The sequence below is a fragment of the Halictus rubicundus genome, chromosome 4, assembly GCF_050948215.1.
Source record: "Halictus rubicundus isolate RS-2024b chromosome 4, iyHalRubi1_principal, whole genome shotgun sequence".
NCBI classification, from domain to species: domain Eukaryota; kingdom Metazoa; phylum Arthropoda; class Insecta; order Hymenoptera; family Halictidae; genus Halictus; species Halictus rubicundus.
In genome coordinates, this window is record NC_135152.1 from 20,446,310 (window position 1) to 20,462,907 (window position 16,598).

The 16,598-nt window shown below is 42.4% G+C and overlaps 1 protein-coding gene across 1 annotated transcript in view; it reads right to left on the reverse strand.

Moving 5' to 3' along the window:
• Positions 1–16,598, reverse strand: part of Rhogef3 (Rho guanine nucleotide exchange factor 3) — a 255,046-nt gene that overhangs the window by 50,684 nt on the left and 187,764 nt on the right. The window lies entirely within an intron of this gene.

Here is a 16,598-nt window from a genome sequence, read left to right on the forward strand (position 1 = left end):
ACAGGTTGATCGTAAGACCGACATCGGATTAAAAGTTCGTAACGGTTACAGGACTTACAAATTATTACCGGAACTAGCAAAACTTATTTAATTAGCGCTCGGGAAACGGTGCTAATTACACATCCCACCTGTTTATACGTTCAACATTTTTCTTGCGTAATGGGGTTACCTAATGGAGATTAAAATATTCTTTTGTAGCTAATTAGCACGGATAATGACGGCGGATTTTATGCATTTATGGAAAAAAATTAATAAGCGGGGCAGAAAACTGTGAAAACGTTTATTGAAATTATTTGAACAACAAAATCGTTTTTCTTCACACAATATCCGCATTCCAGTAAGCGTTATTTTGAAATGAAAATTGCTATAGATTTCTGTGTTGTAGGACAATTATAAATTCGTTTATATTCGAGATGTGAAAATATGCGCTGTAACTGTAAAATGCAACGAGCAGAATGCACTTGGACGCCGTAGAAAATGTCGGATAATTGTTATACGGTTATTGCAAGTCCCCATACGCGTGTGTACAGTGACTTCCACTAATATTCGGACGCTCTTAAAAATCGCATAACTGTGTCAATATTGAACTATACTACTTGAACTTTTTTGAGAAGTTAGAACAATTGAAAAAGTTGAAAAATACAACTTTTAGTATTCTCTCTGCACTTTCGACCGATTGCAATTTTTGTAAAAAATTTTTTTCACTTCACATAGCAAACCAATTGCGCTAACTTCTTAAAAAAAAAATCCAAGTCGTATGGTCCAATATTGGTGGAAGTCTATTGGAAGAAATATAATATGGAAGAAATTGGAATATTAGTGGAAGTCACTGTATGTACAGTCAGTCGCATAAGTATTCGTACGCTCTTAAAAATCGCATAACTGTGTCAATATTGGACTATACTACTTGAATTTTTTTGAGAAGTTAGAACGATTGAAAAAGTTGCAAAATACAACTTTTAATATTCTCTCTGCACTTTCGTCCGATTGCAATTTTTGTAAAAAATTTTTGGCACTTTACGTAGTGATCCAATTGTTCTAACTTCTCAAAATACAGAAGAGTCGTTTGATACTGATCGAGCATTGGCGCGGATAACATCTAAAACGACCGGGCGCGTGCGTTGAGTCCGTGTCCCTCGAGGGCAAATCGAAAGTAAACAGGTCCGGACGGGGAAACAGTTAGGATGCGTTTTGCAAGCGTGTTGTTTACTTTGCGACGGGACCTTTGACAGTGTCGCGGGGGAGCACCTGGTGGCACTCGCATTAAGCCGAAGAGGGGAAAAATGACGGCGGCGAGCGCGATTAGATCTCTCGCAATAAATTGTTCCGGGGCGCGACTTGTCATCGTGGCCAGCCAATAGAACGACGTAATAAATTATCGGGTCGAGAGTCCTCGGACGTGATTTACACGGCCGATCATCGATAATCGGCCCTTCGAGATGCCGATATATTACGCGAGACAATGATCTACGATGCGACGATACGGTATCACGAGATCGGGGGCTTTTAGTAATCTCGGCGCCGATACAAGTTCCGACATTTTGCCTCGGCCTTTCGCAACCATGAAGTTTCTCCAGGCGTTCGCCAACGGTACTTCGTTTTGGTCCGAATCCATCGCGCTTCATGCTATTTTCCATAAAAAATTCAGAAATCTCATTCGCTCCGTTAGGTGTCTAGTAGGGGTGTGCGGGAACCCGAAATATTTGGGGAAATATCGATGGTCGGGGCGAGTCGGGTCCGGTTCCCGAAAATTTCGATTTTCCTTTCGGGAATCCCGACTTTTTCGGGTACCCGTCCCGAACCCGATATTTCGGGTTTTCGCACAGCCCTAGTCTTTAGTCATCGATCGAACGCAAACTAATTCAGCAGTAGAATCGTGGCAGGGCAATTTTCTTAGTGGCACCGCAGAGTTTCCGTTCGCATGAATGTATAAACTCCGCAATTCAGGAGAACGCTGCAACATTGTAGAAAGAGAGAAAATGAACTCTCCTACCCTGATTGCCGGCACGCTCGTTAACTCCACTCTATAAATCTTCAAGTTTTTTGCCCGCCAAGAATCCACCGAAAAATCCAGCATTTTTCATGCGAGGCGCTCTGATATTTCTAGTATGGACCGAACGTTGCTCGCGCGGACGGATGACAATGGGGACTGGACGCGTACCGGGATCCCCGAGAAAAATCCTCGGTCGAATTTCCCCTCATAAATTAGAAACTCTCTCGTCACCGAAGGCTGAAGAGAGCATCCCGGAGCGTGATCGTCGCTGTCGGCTCTCGCCGGAGGATGAGACAGGCTTATTGTCTCTAAACAGACAGGTCTGATCGCAGCCACTCCCAGGCCACGGGAAAGGATCATCGAGGATCGCTTCGTAGAAAGTGGAATGGAATCGATGACCCGCCTCGGTCGGCTCCGTGACCCGGCGTTCGGCTCGAAGACGACTTCACTGTCAGTCAAGTCGCCCGAGCGGCTCCGTCATCGTGGAAAAGAATGATCCGGTGAAAATCAGAGACGCACAATCGCCGTTTCATCTATCACAAAGCGCAGCGTTTTACGCGACGCCACAGTGGTCTAAAACGCGAAATTTAGTGACATTTTGGTACAACTTCTGAACTATTCAAGAGATCGAAGTGATATTTGGGGTGTGGAATATTGACAAGCAATCTTTTCTAATGGTGCATAATGCACCATACTTTCTGTTCATTTAATAGCTTTTTTTACTATTTTTTAAATGTATTTAACAACTTTTAGAAACACATTCAGCTTAGTAAATATATTGTTTTTCTAAATTTTGGAACAATCGCCCTTCAAATAACATTTGGTTTAGCGCCTAAAGTGTCTTAGTCGTCAAAGCATAGTCGCACGGACGCGGGCGACTTTAAACAATAATAACGCGTGATATTGGACGAGATTGGGAATAATTCTTGCACGATTATATAGAAGGAAGTGTGCTGAGCATATTCCATTTTGTAAAATTCCATGATCTCTTCTGTCTTAGGAGATATACTGAACTAATGGACAAAGTATCCGAGAACCTGTGCACATAGCCGCACGGACGCGGGCGACTTTAAACAATAATCACTTGTGATATGGGACGAGATGGGAAATAATTCTTACATGATTGTGTAGAAGAAAGTATGCTGAAAATACTCAATTTTGTAAAATTGTATGATCTCGTGTGATACAGAAGAAATTCCTTGCGAAGTCTTAAGAATTTTGAAAATTTTCTACATTGCATTTGGCGTAGCATGTTTAATACATTATGAATAGTCATTTTTAATCGACGATGGTAATTTACAGCTTAGAGATAAACCTTTCACTTAAAAAAAAATTGGAAGGAAAATGTTAAAAAGGATCGTCAGGGCATCTCAATGAAGAAAAGCAATTTTTTCCATGAGAAAGGCTATCTTCAAAACCTCCAACTTTGACCGTTCATTACAGCAATAGCATTTATTTATTAATTTTTTCATTTTCAAGGTTGATGGATATTTAGAAAGCAATAAGCAAAAGTGTTCTATTCGCATTGCAAGAATTAATTTTTTTGTGACATTATAAATCCGACATCCGTGGATTATTTTATAAAAATTAGAACAAGGAAAACGTTCGATTTCTCAAGTAGAAAATTCCTTACTGTGAAGAATAGAGTAGGCCAATATCGTTAATATTAGTAAACATGTTTTCTAGTATTATAAAAATAAATACTACAAACGTTCTAATAATTACAAAGCGAAGCCGAAGTGAAACATCTAGGAGTCCTAACTTGCCGTGTGAGATTTAATCTGGCAAGGTCACGGGGTCACGGTGATCGATGTTTCGCATTCGCGTTCGCAGATGAAAAATAGATAAAAATCGATTTTTCAGTGTCGAAATACCACTTTGATTCGCCGTGTCGTATTCTAAGCGCGCGTGCAGTAAGATTGGCGTAAGCTTTTCGCTGACGGGTTCGTTAGAACGTGTCGCGCGTTAGACGGTCCGTCGTTTATCAAACGGCGATCATTTGCGAAGCCGATAATGACGTATCGGGCCACAGTGAAAGCATCGTGGGAATTGATTCGCGCGCGCGTCTGCGCGGTCCGCGGCCCGGAAGCGTGCGACGGTAAGGTCACGAGGAGGCAATAGCTTGGACGATTAACGCCATTAAAGTCCGACTTTACGGGGTTCCCGCATGGGAACCTCGTTATCAAGGATATTTTCGCACCTTCCAGTAATTTACGCGTGAAACGTGAGACCGGCGCGACGACGCGACCGATTGCCCGTCTACACTCTTTGCCAAAAACTCATATCCCTCGCAAGACCGATGATTTTTCCATCGAGGCCATGGCTGGATCCATTCAAATCTTTACACGTCATTTTTGAGCTTACTTCCTCGAGCTTGATCTTCTCATTGGGCCCAACGAAAAAGCTTACGATTTGAATCGGCCCAGATCAGAAATGAGTTGGAACGTTTCCAATTCTGGGCCCAAATAGATCCAAGTCCCGCCGTCCGAGGTTAATTGGAAACTCAAGGTTAATCGATGGCTCAATTGCTTCACCCTTGTAAATAAATTTTATTTACTTTCTATATTTGATGTGTCAGAAGTTCGTAGGATCTTTAACACTAGGTTTACGGAGCACTAAAAATAACTATTTTACATTTCCTTATAAAAATAACATGAATATATCTATCAAAATCTGTAGCCATTTTTTAAATAATATACAGAGTGTCCCACATAAATGGGAACACCTAAATATCTTTCGTATTTACAGTCCTATCAGAAAACTTCAGAGGACAAAGTGGCACTATTGCAGGGGGCAATATAATGGTGAAGAAAAAAATTTTTTTACGTCGTGTTTTTTAATGAAATTTCAAGGTCACCGATGTTTTTTTAAATGGAATAGTATATTTTTTTTACGATAGCATGATAGACAATAAAAAACTGAATTCAGTGGATACCACCTTTTTGACCTTGAAATGACCTGGAGCAAGAATAATCATGTTGAAGCGGATGAAATTAGGTCAACCCGACGTAAACAACGCGCAATCTTTTCTGAAACACGTAAGTTTTAAACTTCCACATTTCATCCGCTTCAACATGATTATTCTTGCTGGAGGTCATTTCAAGGTCAAAAAGGTGGTATCCACTAAATTCAGTATTTTATTGTCTATCATGCTACCGTAAAACAATATACTATTTATTTCAACAACAGTCTTTATCGTTACAATGTTCAGGGATGGGCATTTTTGTCTGAATTCGAAGAAGACCATCCCCACCATAGCATTCATTCCGCATTCATGTCAAAAATGAGCAGATACAATCTAAAGTGGTAGCCAGATGAAAAGATTGCAAGACCGTCTAGACACAGCTTATTAAAATTATAAGAAAACAGTGAATTCTCGATATATGTCAACGACACGGGTCTTGCCAGCGTCAAGTATCGTACAGGAGCCACACTCCTCGGCCTCTCGAGCTTCGTGGTCCCTCACGGCAGTTTTAGAGGTAGTGGGTATAATTCCACGACATTTATCGTCCAGGTCTTGGCGCCATAGAGAAACAGTTTCCTAGAGAAAATGTGAAAAATATTCGTGGATTTTCCTGCTGTACACAGGCCCTTCGATATCTCGACATCTGTTTTACCCGGCATGCACTTAAGATTGAGAGATTGCGCGATGTTCGTTGGCATCATTTCGTCTAACAGGATTCGCGAGGCCGTGCGACGCGCATCAAGGCGCAGCGTGGCGCGGCGCCGAGCGGAAGATGATCGTTCGCCGAGCGTCATTTATTTAACAGCTCCCAACGCTTTTGACACCTCCGCGGACACTGCCGCTCGTATCGCCCCTCTCTTCGGCTAATATTTGCCCGGAGTTCGACGAGAATTCCTGTTTGCCTCGACGTTATTCGGAAATTGAGATATCGGTACACGGAGGCCGTGAATCACGCACGGGCGCACACACGGGTTCTCTCGCGAATACAGGTACCGTGTATGTATGCGTGTGTGTATCGGCGGGAGAGCCTGCCGGCAACTTATGCCAGGCTTCTCGCCCATTAATTCCGTCGTTATCAAGAGTTTCGTAATCATCGACACGCCGGGGACAGGATCCGTACGACGCCGAGGCGCAACCTCGTTTTCGGTGCGGAAAGTGCAAGGAACTCGGTCAATATTTCCAAGGCTGATGGAAACGAGATGTTGGTTCACTAGCCGTCGTCGTCGTCGCCGAACAGAACTTGGAGCAGTTCCCGGATAGATATCCGCGGAAACTACACGAGTTTCTACTTATAATTATCTCGGCTGTTTGGCGGACCGAGCTCGATCTCGGCGACGATGCCTTTTTATCCGCGCAGTTTGTTTTTCCCGCACCCGGCTCCGGACTCGCTCTTTCCACGGGAAAATTCTTCCTGAAAATTACCTCGTCGCGACCCGTTGCGACAAATCGAATGCGAATTGCGACTGCGAACCGGAAGAAAGTACTAAGAAATAATATTTCAATGTTTCATTACAGGCAATTATATCCTTCAATGAACAAATGCTTGAACCTTGTCTTAAACGAAAATTATATAAAAATATATGTCACTTTGCAAAACACGATTCTCTTAACACTAGGTTCACGGAGCATTAAAAGTGAGTATTTCACATTATTTTAGAAAAATAAGGAGAATGTGTCTATCGAAGTTTCCAGCCATTTTTTAAATAATATATACCAAAGGAAATAAGTTTGTTGAGTAATTCCACGTAGATGGATCTTCATAATCTCAATAATCATAAATTAAAAATATTAGAACCCGTCATTTTGACGGATCCCGTAAACCTAGTGTTAAGTCTCTCGCCTCTCTAAAGGTGTCAAAAAGGAGCTGAAACAGTTTCTTTCGTACAGGCTGTCCCAAAATGTTGTATTTCCTTGACAAGGCTGATTCCTGAGGTCGTCCGAAGAAACTTTTTCCTTTATGAAAATGTTCTCCGCAGCTTCGTTCAGGAGTTATTAACGAAAAACATGGACCAATCAGAGCGCAGCGCCGCTACAATGAACGTTCGCGCTGGAACGTCGGAGCGTAGCGGCGCTCTGATTGGTCCGCGTTCTTCGGTGATAACTCCGTAACGGTGCCGCGGAGAATATTTTCGCGAAGGAAAGAGTTACTTCGAATCGCCTCAGGAATCACCAATTGGAAAAATGTTCACAAGAAAAGAAGTCTACAAGGTGATCGAACATTATTATAAAAGTCATTAACACGGTAGTTCGAAAGGAAGGGAGATTCAACGATGTCGATAAAAATCAGTGATATATCGGCAAAGAAATCCGCATTCCGCAGAGCGAAGTTTATCACGCGAGGTGATAAACGACGCCCGGTGGGTTATTTAGCGACAAAATTCGGACAATGGTTAATTTGCATAGCCGAAAGTGCAAGCCCAGTTTTAATTAATTCAGAGAACGCTGGGCTGCGGGGCGCATTTCGATTACCCTTGGTCCCGCCCCCCGGGGAAGGGGAGGGGGGTTTGGATTTATTCTAAAAAAATTTACTGAATGCGCTCGACACGCGACGGTTTTTTCTCCCCCCCCCTCCGAATTACCGGGGGTCGTGTAACGAGTTACAAGCAATTTGCGTAGCGATGATTTATGCAAACACGTTTACACTTTGTCCACCGTTGCCCACGGTCCACGGTATCGGAACTTTTTATCCGGCTCGCATAAAACTCGCTGCGACGACTATATTTCATCGTCGACCCCCTCCTCCGGGTTCCCCGAAGCGGAGGACCTCGTTATTCCGACTGACTAACATTGTTCTGTTACGGTGTTTTATCAGACGTCTCGGCAAACACGAGTCGTTGGAATTTTTGACGAGGCGAGTCGACAGACGAACGAAGATACACGAGTAAATTCGATGTCCGGACGAGCGAGTCGTGACACTGGAATTAGGATGACGAATAACCTCGAGCTCACGAGGTTGTGCCAGTGCACAACCAAAAAAATGCCTCTTTTTAACACTAGGTTTACGGGACCCGTCAAAATGACGGGTTCTAATATTTTTAATTTACGATTATTGTGATTGTGAAGATCCATCTACGTGGAATTACTCAATAAACTTATTTCCTTAGGTATATATTATTTAAAAAGTGGCTGAAAACTTGGATAGAGACATTCTTCTTATTTTTATAAAGTAATGTAAAATACTCCGTTTTAATGCTCCGTAAACCTAGTGTTAAATGCTCTTAAAAAATTTAATCGATTAGAATAATCGGATCGCGAAATATTGGTGAAGAGCGAGAATTATTGGCACAACTATTGACACGATATTTAGTTTTCTGCTTTTTGTGAGACACAATAGTGTCGAGAGCAGAGAGAGCTATTATGTCTTCATTTTCTTGGATTAGGGGAGGAGTTAGGGGAGTTGTAGAGGCTTTAGATTATCGAAAATTTGGAGTAAAAGAAATATGCAGAAGCTTTTTCTGAAGGTTTATAATATTTCAATGATAGGGGCTTAAAGGAAGAAAAGCTCAACCTTTTAACGCGAGTTATTGTATAAATATATAAACACAAGTTATTACACTTAGTAGTTATTATGCTCTAAAAAGTCAAATTTATAAAGGTCAGCTTAGATTTGCAAAGATTTGTCTACAGTGTTTACTCGATATATGTCCAAAACACGGGTCTAGCCAGTGACATACATCGGGTAGGAGATACTATTCTTCGATCCACGCCGACACTATTCTTTGATTCATGGCCCCTCACGGGGTACACCCCGGGGCAGTGAGGATAGGTCTGGGACTTTTGTCGGCTAGGCGTTTAGGACATATATACAGTAAACACTGTATTCCGAATTCGAGTTATAAGAAACAAATTGGAGTTAGAGTAACTTTTATACCGAGTTATAGAGGTTCCCGAACCGGAGCAGAAGGGATTAGACAATCCTGCTTCGTGATTGGTCGCGCCCCAAGCTGACGCGGTTAGACGCGACCGTCAGAGTGACGTTAAGGGGGAAACACGTCGGGTCAAGCATTAGCTAAAATTTCATAGCCACTAAACGCGACCAGATTACGGTTCGTTGCAACCCATACCGTTAAAATCGTTTCCCTCGAGACACCGGAATAATGCACATTCCACTGCACGATACTTTTTAATTATCTCTCGAGCACAGACATATCCAGACAAATTGCCGTATGAAGCGCAATAAACGGCTGCTGCTTTTCATAATGTATCCCAGTAAATTCACGACGAAGCCGGGCACTTACTCAGAGATTAATCTCGAGCGTTGTCCAATCCGACCATAATCAACGCTTTCGTTCATCCGATCGGATCATCGTTGTTCCAAGAAAACTGCCGCGGCCCACGGCGACGACGGCGACGGCGGTCACGGTGCAAGAATGAGGAGCAAGTGTTAAAAGCTGAATTTATGCGACGACCACCACCACCCCCTCCCCTCCACAACCCCTCACCGCCCCCATCAACTTTTCCCGACTCGTTTGCGTTTCGCTCCTTTTTTTTTCCCGTTCGTCGTCGTTTCGAGCGCGCGCGGGCCGGATAAATCGATGCACTCGGGGCCTTATAAACAATCGTATTTATCGTGCCGGGTTCACGTGGGTGTGCCGCTACGGGCGGCAAGAACCGGTCGTAAAATCTGACCGGTTTCTCGGCACCGCTTCCCCTTGTCCGGCCGCGGAAAATTTTATTCGCCCGAGAATTTCAATTGATCCCGTGTGCTTCTATGGCGTGCCTGTCGCGAGTGTTGGCCGATCGCGAAAATCGATTTTCAGACGCGGCGGGACACTTTATCGGTGAACGCGCGTCATTGGTTCTGGCAAATCAAGGAGATCTCTTCTCCGAAAATGTCTCCGTCCAAATTTAATAAATCATGTGACGCCTTACTGTCGCCACTCGAGCGGCTCTATTTTCATTAGGTTGTGTTGTTTAATAGTAACTGTTTAATAGTTAAATAATAGAAACAGTTGAAAAATCAGGTGGATAATCAGTGAACGTGCAGTGCGCACGGGACCCGTCAAAATGACGGCTTCTACATTCGTTACTTATAGGAAATTCAACACGTTCACGGACAGTAAAAATTGCAGTGAGCTGCAAAAATGGACAGGCAATTTTTCTTGAAACTAGTTGTACTATCCGAAATCTGATTAGACATAAACGATAATAATAAGTTAACTGTCATGAGTAATGACAGTTGGTCGTTACTTTGAAATGTATATTAAATGCAAAAACTTAAGGCTGTATAAAATCAAATGAATAAAAATTTGCTTTAAAATTTGAATGCTATAGCATTCATGTCATTTTGCATCGCTACGAAAATGAATGCTATAGCAGTCGCGTCCGCGAACGTGTTAACACATTTATTCCTCGGAACATGTATTATGGTAGAAACTGCTAAAAATCTGGCTGAATATATTCTCGATATTTTTATAAAATAATCCAAACTGGCCACTTTTAGTTCTCCGTGAACCTAGTGTTGAGGAGATCTCTTCTCCGAAAATGTGTCCGTCGAAATTTAATAAATCATATTGTGATTCTCTGCTTTACTTTATTTTCTGGAGATAGCTGTAGGACTCCAGACTTTAATATTGTCGGAGTGAATGCTTGCGAACGGCTCCCGTTTCGATAAATATATTATCGGGCGAGACGTAGTGCCTGAAAGTTGACCCAAGGGTAGTCACGTGACTTTTGCAGAGTCAGCAGGTCGGTAACTGCTGTATAATATCCGTTCGCAGCCTTCAGCCACTGGCTCGGGATCCCTCTTGATCTTGATCCGACGGATCCTAAGTCTGCGACTAAACTTGTCACATTTTTTGCTCTGTATTAAAAACTTGAAACGCGCTTCAAGTTTTTCGCTTTATTTCGCAGAGAATCGAGACAAAATCTAGCTGAATTTGTAGCTGGAGATATTTTCTAGCGTGCGCTCTCGATTTCATCCAGAAAACTCATCCAGTGGCATAAAAATGCTTGGATTCCACGGCACGCGCATCGTCAATTTTTGGCCTACTTCGAACGCTTATATTACCAAATATCCGCATAATCTCGTTAGCTCTTGACCAGCGCGTGCTAGGGTGAACCTTCCTCTTTCGAATGACACCTTTACAAGCGACAAAATATTCTTATATAAGGACGAAAACTTGAGGCACGTAGAACCATTTTTTGTCGGTAACGTAGTCACTCTACCTTATCGAGAATCCACGGAATATTGACCCTTAAAAAGACGATAACTGGGTAACCGTTTCAGTTTTATCTAAACATTCCGTATTATTTATTTTATCTTCCGTTTTATCTTCGAGCCGAGCTTTTGCGCTGGTCCGGTAAAAGGCGGCGTCGCGTCGCGCGTCGTCGTTTAGCGACGATGACGCTGTGAAATCGGTAATTGCGAACGTCGACTGTCGACGTCGCGATCCATCGACGCGCGCCATTCACGACAACGGAAAAAATCGATGCGAACACTATGCCGAACTTTCCCCGAGGAATTCTTTGCTAAGCCCCGGGTCCCGACCCTCCAGGAATTCAGGTTCCTCTTCAGTCTACCCCCGTTCGGAAACACTTTTAGAAAACTGGAAAAATAGTAATATGCGCCGTGATCAAGAAGATGGGTTCAAACAGGTTCGCCGTAGAAATCTCTGTCTCGGGCTCGGTGAAATTATAAATTGTTAGGCTTGCCGAGCGTGGTGGGAACGCGTCGTTGCGTTGGTATGAGTTTGTGCGCGCGCGTCCAACAAAGTGTTAATTCGGTCTATGAAAGTGCTCCCGTTTCTTCAGTCGAAAGTTCGAAAGTTCGATCGAACGTCGACGAGACCGATCCGTCTGCATCTTGTCGTGGAGTTCTATTTAACATAATATTCTTAAAGCTAATAATACTACTCTAAAATTTAATATTAATAGGATTTTCAACAATTACGTCGTACCAAATGCAGGCTTAAAAATCCTCTCGAAGGCCTCTCGGGCTTCGTGTACCCTCACGAGGTATACCTCGCGGTAGTGGGTATGATTCCGCGACGTTTATCATCTAGACCTTGGCGACATATACAGAGAAATCACTGTACTCGACGACTTTCAGCACTCCAACCTGCAAAGCGAAGGTAGAACGAGTCCCCAAGAAAGTGTGAAACCCGATTTGCTTTTGGAAACGGAAATGGCGTCCTCTTTTCGTCTGCCGGAAACGTTCGGCAGCTTTTCGATCGCGTTTTAATTGTGAAAGACCGCCGCGATCGCGTCTCTTTGTCGAGCGGCGCGGCGGCCTGTTCAATTAGGCTGATTAAACGTACTAATTGCATAATGTAGAGCGCGGTTCGCCGGGCCGCGGCAGGTATTCCATCGAACTCGCTTTTCCCCTTCGCACTTTCAAGGATATCGTTTTCGTAACGGCGGATCGTTAAAACGGAATCGCTTATTAATTCCCAGTGTTTTTCTACCGGGCTTACGTTAGCCGTGCAAACGCGCCATGGGAACCGGCTGCTTAAGAAATCCTTTGAACGTAACGAGATTTAACGGGGGAGCACTTGGCAATGAATCATTCAGCGGCTCCTTCGTGCCGCTGCGACACGCATTTTCATGCCAGCCGGGTACATAAACACTTTTATAACTGGACTGCCGACCGTCTGTGCATTCGTAACGGAGCCGCGTGAACGTGCACGCGAAATCCTGCACGATAACGTTTGATCAGCTCCTCGATGCGCGCGTACAATTATCTCCATCATTATCAAGGACAGTTTGCCATCTTCCCTGCAAATTTTCAATCCACCCCTTATATGTGATTTTGATAAAAAATGACGTGTCACGCAAAAACTAAACACGCGAGAAAGTTCAAATTTGAGTCAAGAGATAGAGGGGACTCTCCTCTACATATTCGTATAGTCAATTATATTTTTATGTCCTTCCTAATAGTTGTAAATGGTTGTTAAAGTTTGAAAATGTGCCGACGCGGGTACTTTGTACGCTCTATTTTTGTATTTATGTGAAAAATCCTTTATCTAGCAGGAATTTACTATACGGGAATGCATTCTACAGACATTTCTGGTGAAGAAACCATTCACGACAAGTATTTGATTCCCTTAATATACGAGAAAGTTCAGAAAATATTAATTCTCTTCTTCTCTTTTCTTGACTCGCCAGGGCCGTCGCTATGCGTAGTCGGCGTTGGTACCACTCGAGTATGTCTTTGCTTACTATTTGCATACATTTTTTTTTGTCTTTTTGGGTGCCAATCATTACAAAAGATTATAAAAATACGAGTTATATTCACATTTCATCGCGGAAATGTTTAATCAAGAAAATTGACCGCAGCAACGCGGTGACTGGAAAATTTTATTTTCAGTAATTGTTGTCTTATCTTTATAATTGTAATACCAATGGACATTCGAGATTCTTCCGATTAAAATAAGTCCAAACACTATGTAAATGGGACTACTTTTACCGATTTTATTGATCGGAGTACATAATTAAGACATAGATTGCTCTATATTAAATCTACAAAATGTCGCCGAAGTGTGATGGAGCGATTCTGCTTTCAGATTTGGTTTTAGGATGACAAAGTGTATAAGAATCACCCAACAGGTACTGCAAAACTCGAAAAAAGTTTGATTTTGTTGGACAGTGTAATTGATTACTATTATGGGTACACCTAATAGTTACCAATTTCTATAATAAATCCGGTTTAAATCGAGGCGCAATTCGATCGTAAATAAAACAAGTCAGTACGCTTTGAATTATATTTAGCCTTATCCTAAGAATACCACAACTACGTCGGAAGAAGTTCCAGTGGAACATGATTAAATAGTGACACACCCTGCGGCAGCGGGGATAAATTCACAAGCATCCTGCGCATCACTCTCGCACGCATCGAGACACGACCATAATCCGAAGGAAATGATGAAAGGATAATCGCGGCGGATGTTTGCGCAAACTTGCGTCGTCGAGTCTTGTCGAGAAAGCGAGATGAAATAGTACGCAATCCTCATCGTTAATAGTTCCCGGTGGATTCGAAATCATGCAAAACGATTGACATTTAGGCCTTCCTCCTCCGTCCTCTTTGAACGCGTCATTACGAATCGCGATTCAATGAAAAATCCGCAGCAATCAAGCAAACTTTCGCAGTTTTTCTTTTCCCGATCGCCAATAATACAAAATGATACGTCGATTACACGTTGGGACGCGCGGAGCAGAAAAACCGCGCGGAGACGTAAAGTGTATCCCGTTAATAATGTTTCGGGTCATTAATTTAAAAAGTCGGACCAGAGATGCGAGCGTTAACGAGATACGAATGACATGCCGCGGATATATACAGCGGCGGGACATGCACGGCTTGAATATATCACCGCGGCAATATTATATAATGACTAATTTAAATTACCTCCTAGCGTTCGGTTAATACGAATCGAATATGGAAATAGTGGAACGGTTCTGGCTAGAATTATACGCGAATCGTCGATCATCTGTGAAACAGGATTTCCACGCTCGATCGGAGGTCACTGACGTGGAATGCTCCTGTCCCTTCGGGCGGATTCTTCTTCTTGCAAGTGATTTTCTTAGGCGTGTTTTATAGCCCGCCACGAGAGCTCGGATACATAAATCTCGGGCAGCCATGTATCAGTGCTCTGAAGTGTCGAAAAGGCGAGGCCAAGCTACTTTTTCTATTTTCTCGACCGTCAAATTCGCTACGGGGAGATAAAACATTTCGAGGCCCCAAAAACCACTGCTACCACCGAACAACAAAATTTTACACTTTGACAATAGGAATTTATAGAGTTCACATCTCAGGGAGCCACGTATCAGTGCGTTTTCTCGAACGTCAAATAATCTACGTGGAGATATAGCATTTCGAGGTCCCAAAAACCACTGCAACCACCAAAACATATTATTGAGAATTCTAAAATTGAAATTCTATATCACTGATCGAACTTTCGCCACCGTCTAAACGGATTGCAAGAAAATGCATTTCTAGCGACGAAAGAAACGCTGATCTCGAATTCGGGGGTACACTAACGAACACCTGATCGATTGGTATTGTCCCTCTAAAATCGAGCTAGCTCGTGTTTCCATTAGACAGCAACAGCTTATGATCTTCGGCCACCTAAACGCGTTCTCGCGAAAGTCGATACGTCGCTGCGCAGTGAGCGGCCCCGTTCTCTGCGCGGATATTCAGTTTCATTTCATGTTATCGTCGGCCAATTAATGCGATCCTGACGCGTATCTTCCCCACCGTTCCGCCTACGCGTTCGTCATACTGACGACTACCCTATTTTTTCAGTTTTCGTTTCGGAGTGTCAACAGTTGCTCGATACGCGCCTGTTCCGGGATCGATCGTCGCGCGAGACTACTTTTTCATCATTGTCAAAGCGGGCGAACGTGCTCGTTGACATGACGGATCACGGGAAACGGGAGTTCGAGGTTTCAATTCTGTCATCGGGACGACAGCTTCGGCTCCCTCGGAACAGCTTCGAAAAAGATTTGGTCGAGAGTCGTTTTTCGAACGGGAGAAATTGGAGCCGCGGCGAGATCGGAATACTGAATTAGAGTGGAACACAAGTATTTCGAGGTAATCGTGCGGAACTCTGTGTAAATCTCCCTTTTTCCTCGGAGAGATTAACACTAGGTTTACTGGGCACTAAAAATGACTGTTTCACATTACTTTGTGAAAATGACGCGAATGTACCTATCAAAAGTAGCCATTTAATAATATATCAGTTTGTGAAATAATTCCTCATGAATGCATCTTTACGATCTCAATATTCCCAAATAAAAATATTTCACATTACTTTGTAAAAATAGCATGAACGTACCTATCAAAATTTGTAGCCATTTAATAATATATCAGTTTGTGAAATAGTGCCTCATGGATGCATCTTTACGAACTCAATATTCCCAAATAAAAATATTTCACATTACTCTGTAAAAATAGCATGAACGTACCTATCAAAATTTGTAGCCATTTTTTCAATAATATATAAATCTGTGAAATAATTCCTCATGGATGCATCTTTACGATCTCAATATTCCCAAATAAAAATATTTCACATTACTCTGTAAAAATAACGTGAATGTACCTATCAAAATTTGTAGCCATTTTTTCAATAATATATCAGTTTGTGAAATAATTCCTCATGGATGCATCTATACAATCTCAATATTCTAAAAATATTAGGATCCGTCATTTTGACTGGTCCCGTGAAACTCGGTGCTCCTAAAATTTTTGATTTCAAGTAACTTGTCATTTTTATACAGCATCATAAAGGCGCTTTTGATATTCCGTACATGAAAAGTTAAGGAACAAGAAATATAATTTTGTCTGTCAATTTGAATCGCGAGTTCAATGAACTAAACTCAATGTGAACACTAAATCGCAGCCTTATTTTATATTTTAAGAATTATTTTATATTTTATGAATATGTATCACAGTAGAAGAAAAAGATGCAATGCGCCACGCTGTGCTCGATGCAATTGCATCGTCCGTTATAATCATATTCTCTTCATTGTGACATATCGGTGAAAGTAGGCGAGCTTCGTTTCAATCTTCCTGCCAACGAGATGGAAGGAAGAGGATCAATCAACTGTAGACGCCTATGGTAATTTCTATTTCAAACGATCTATTTTCGAAGATCGAAGAAAAATTACTTTTCAAGAATAAAGTGTATTCATTTTATTCTGGGG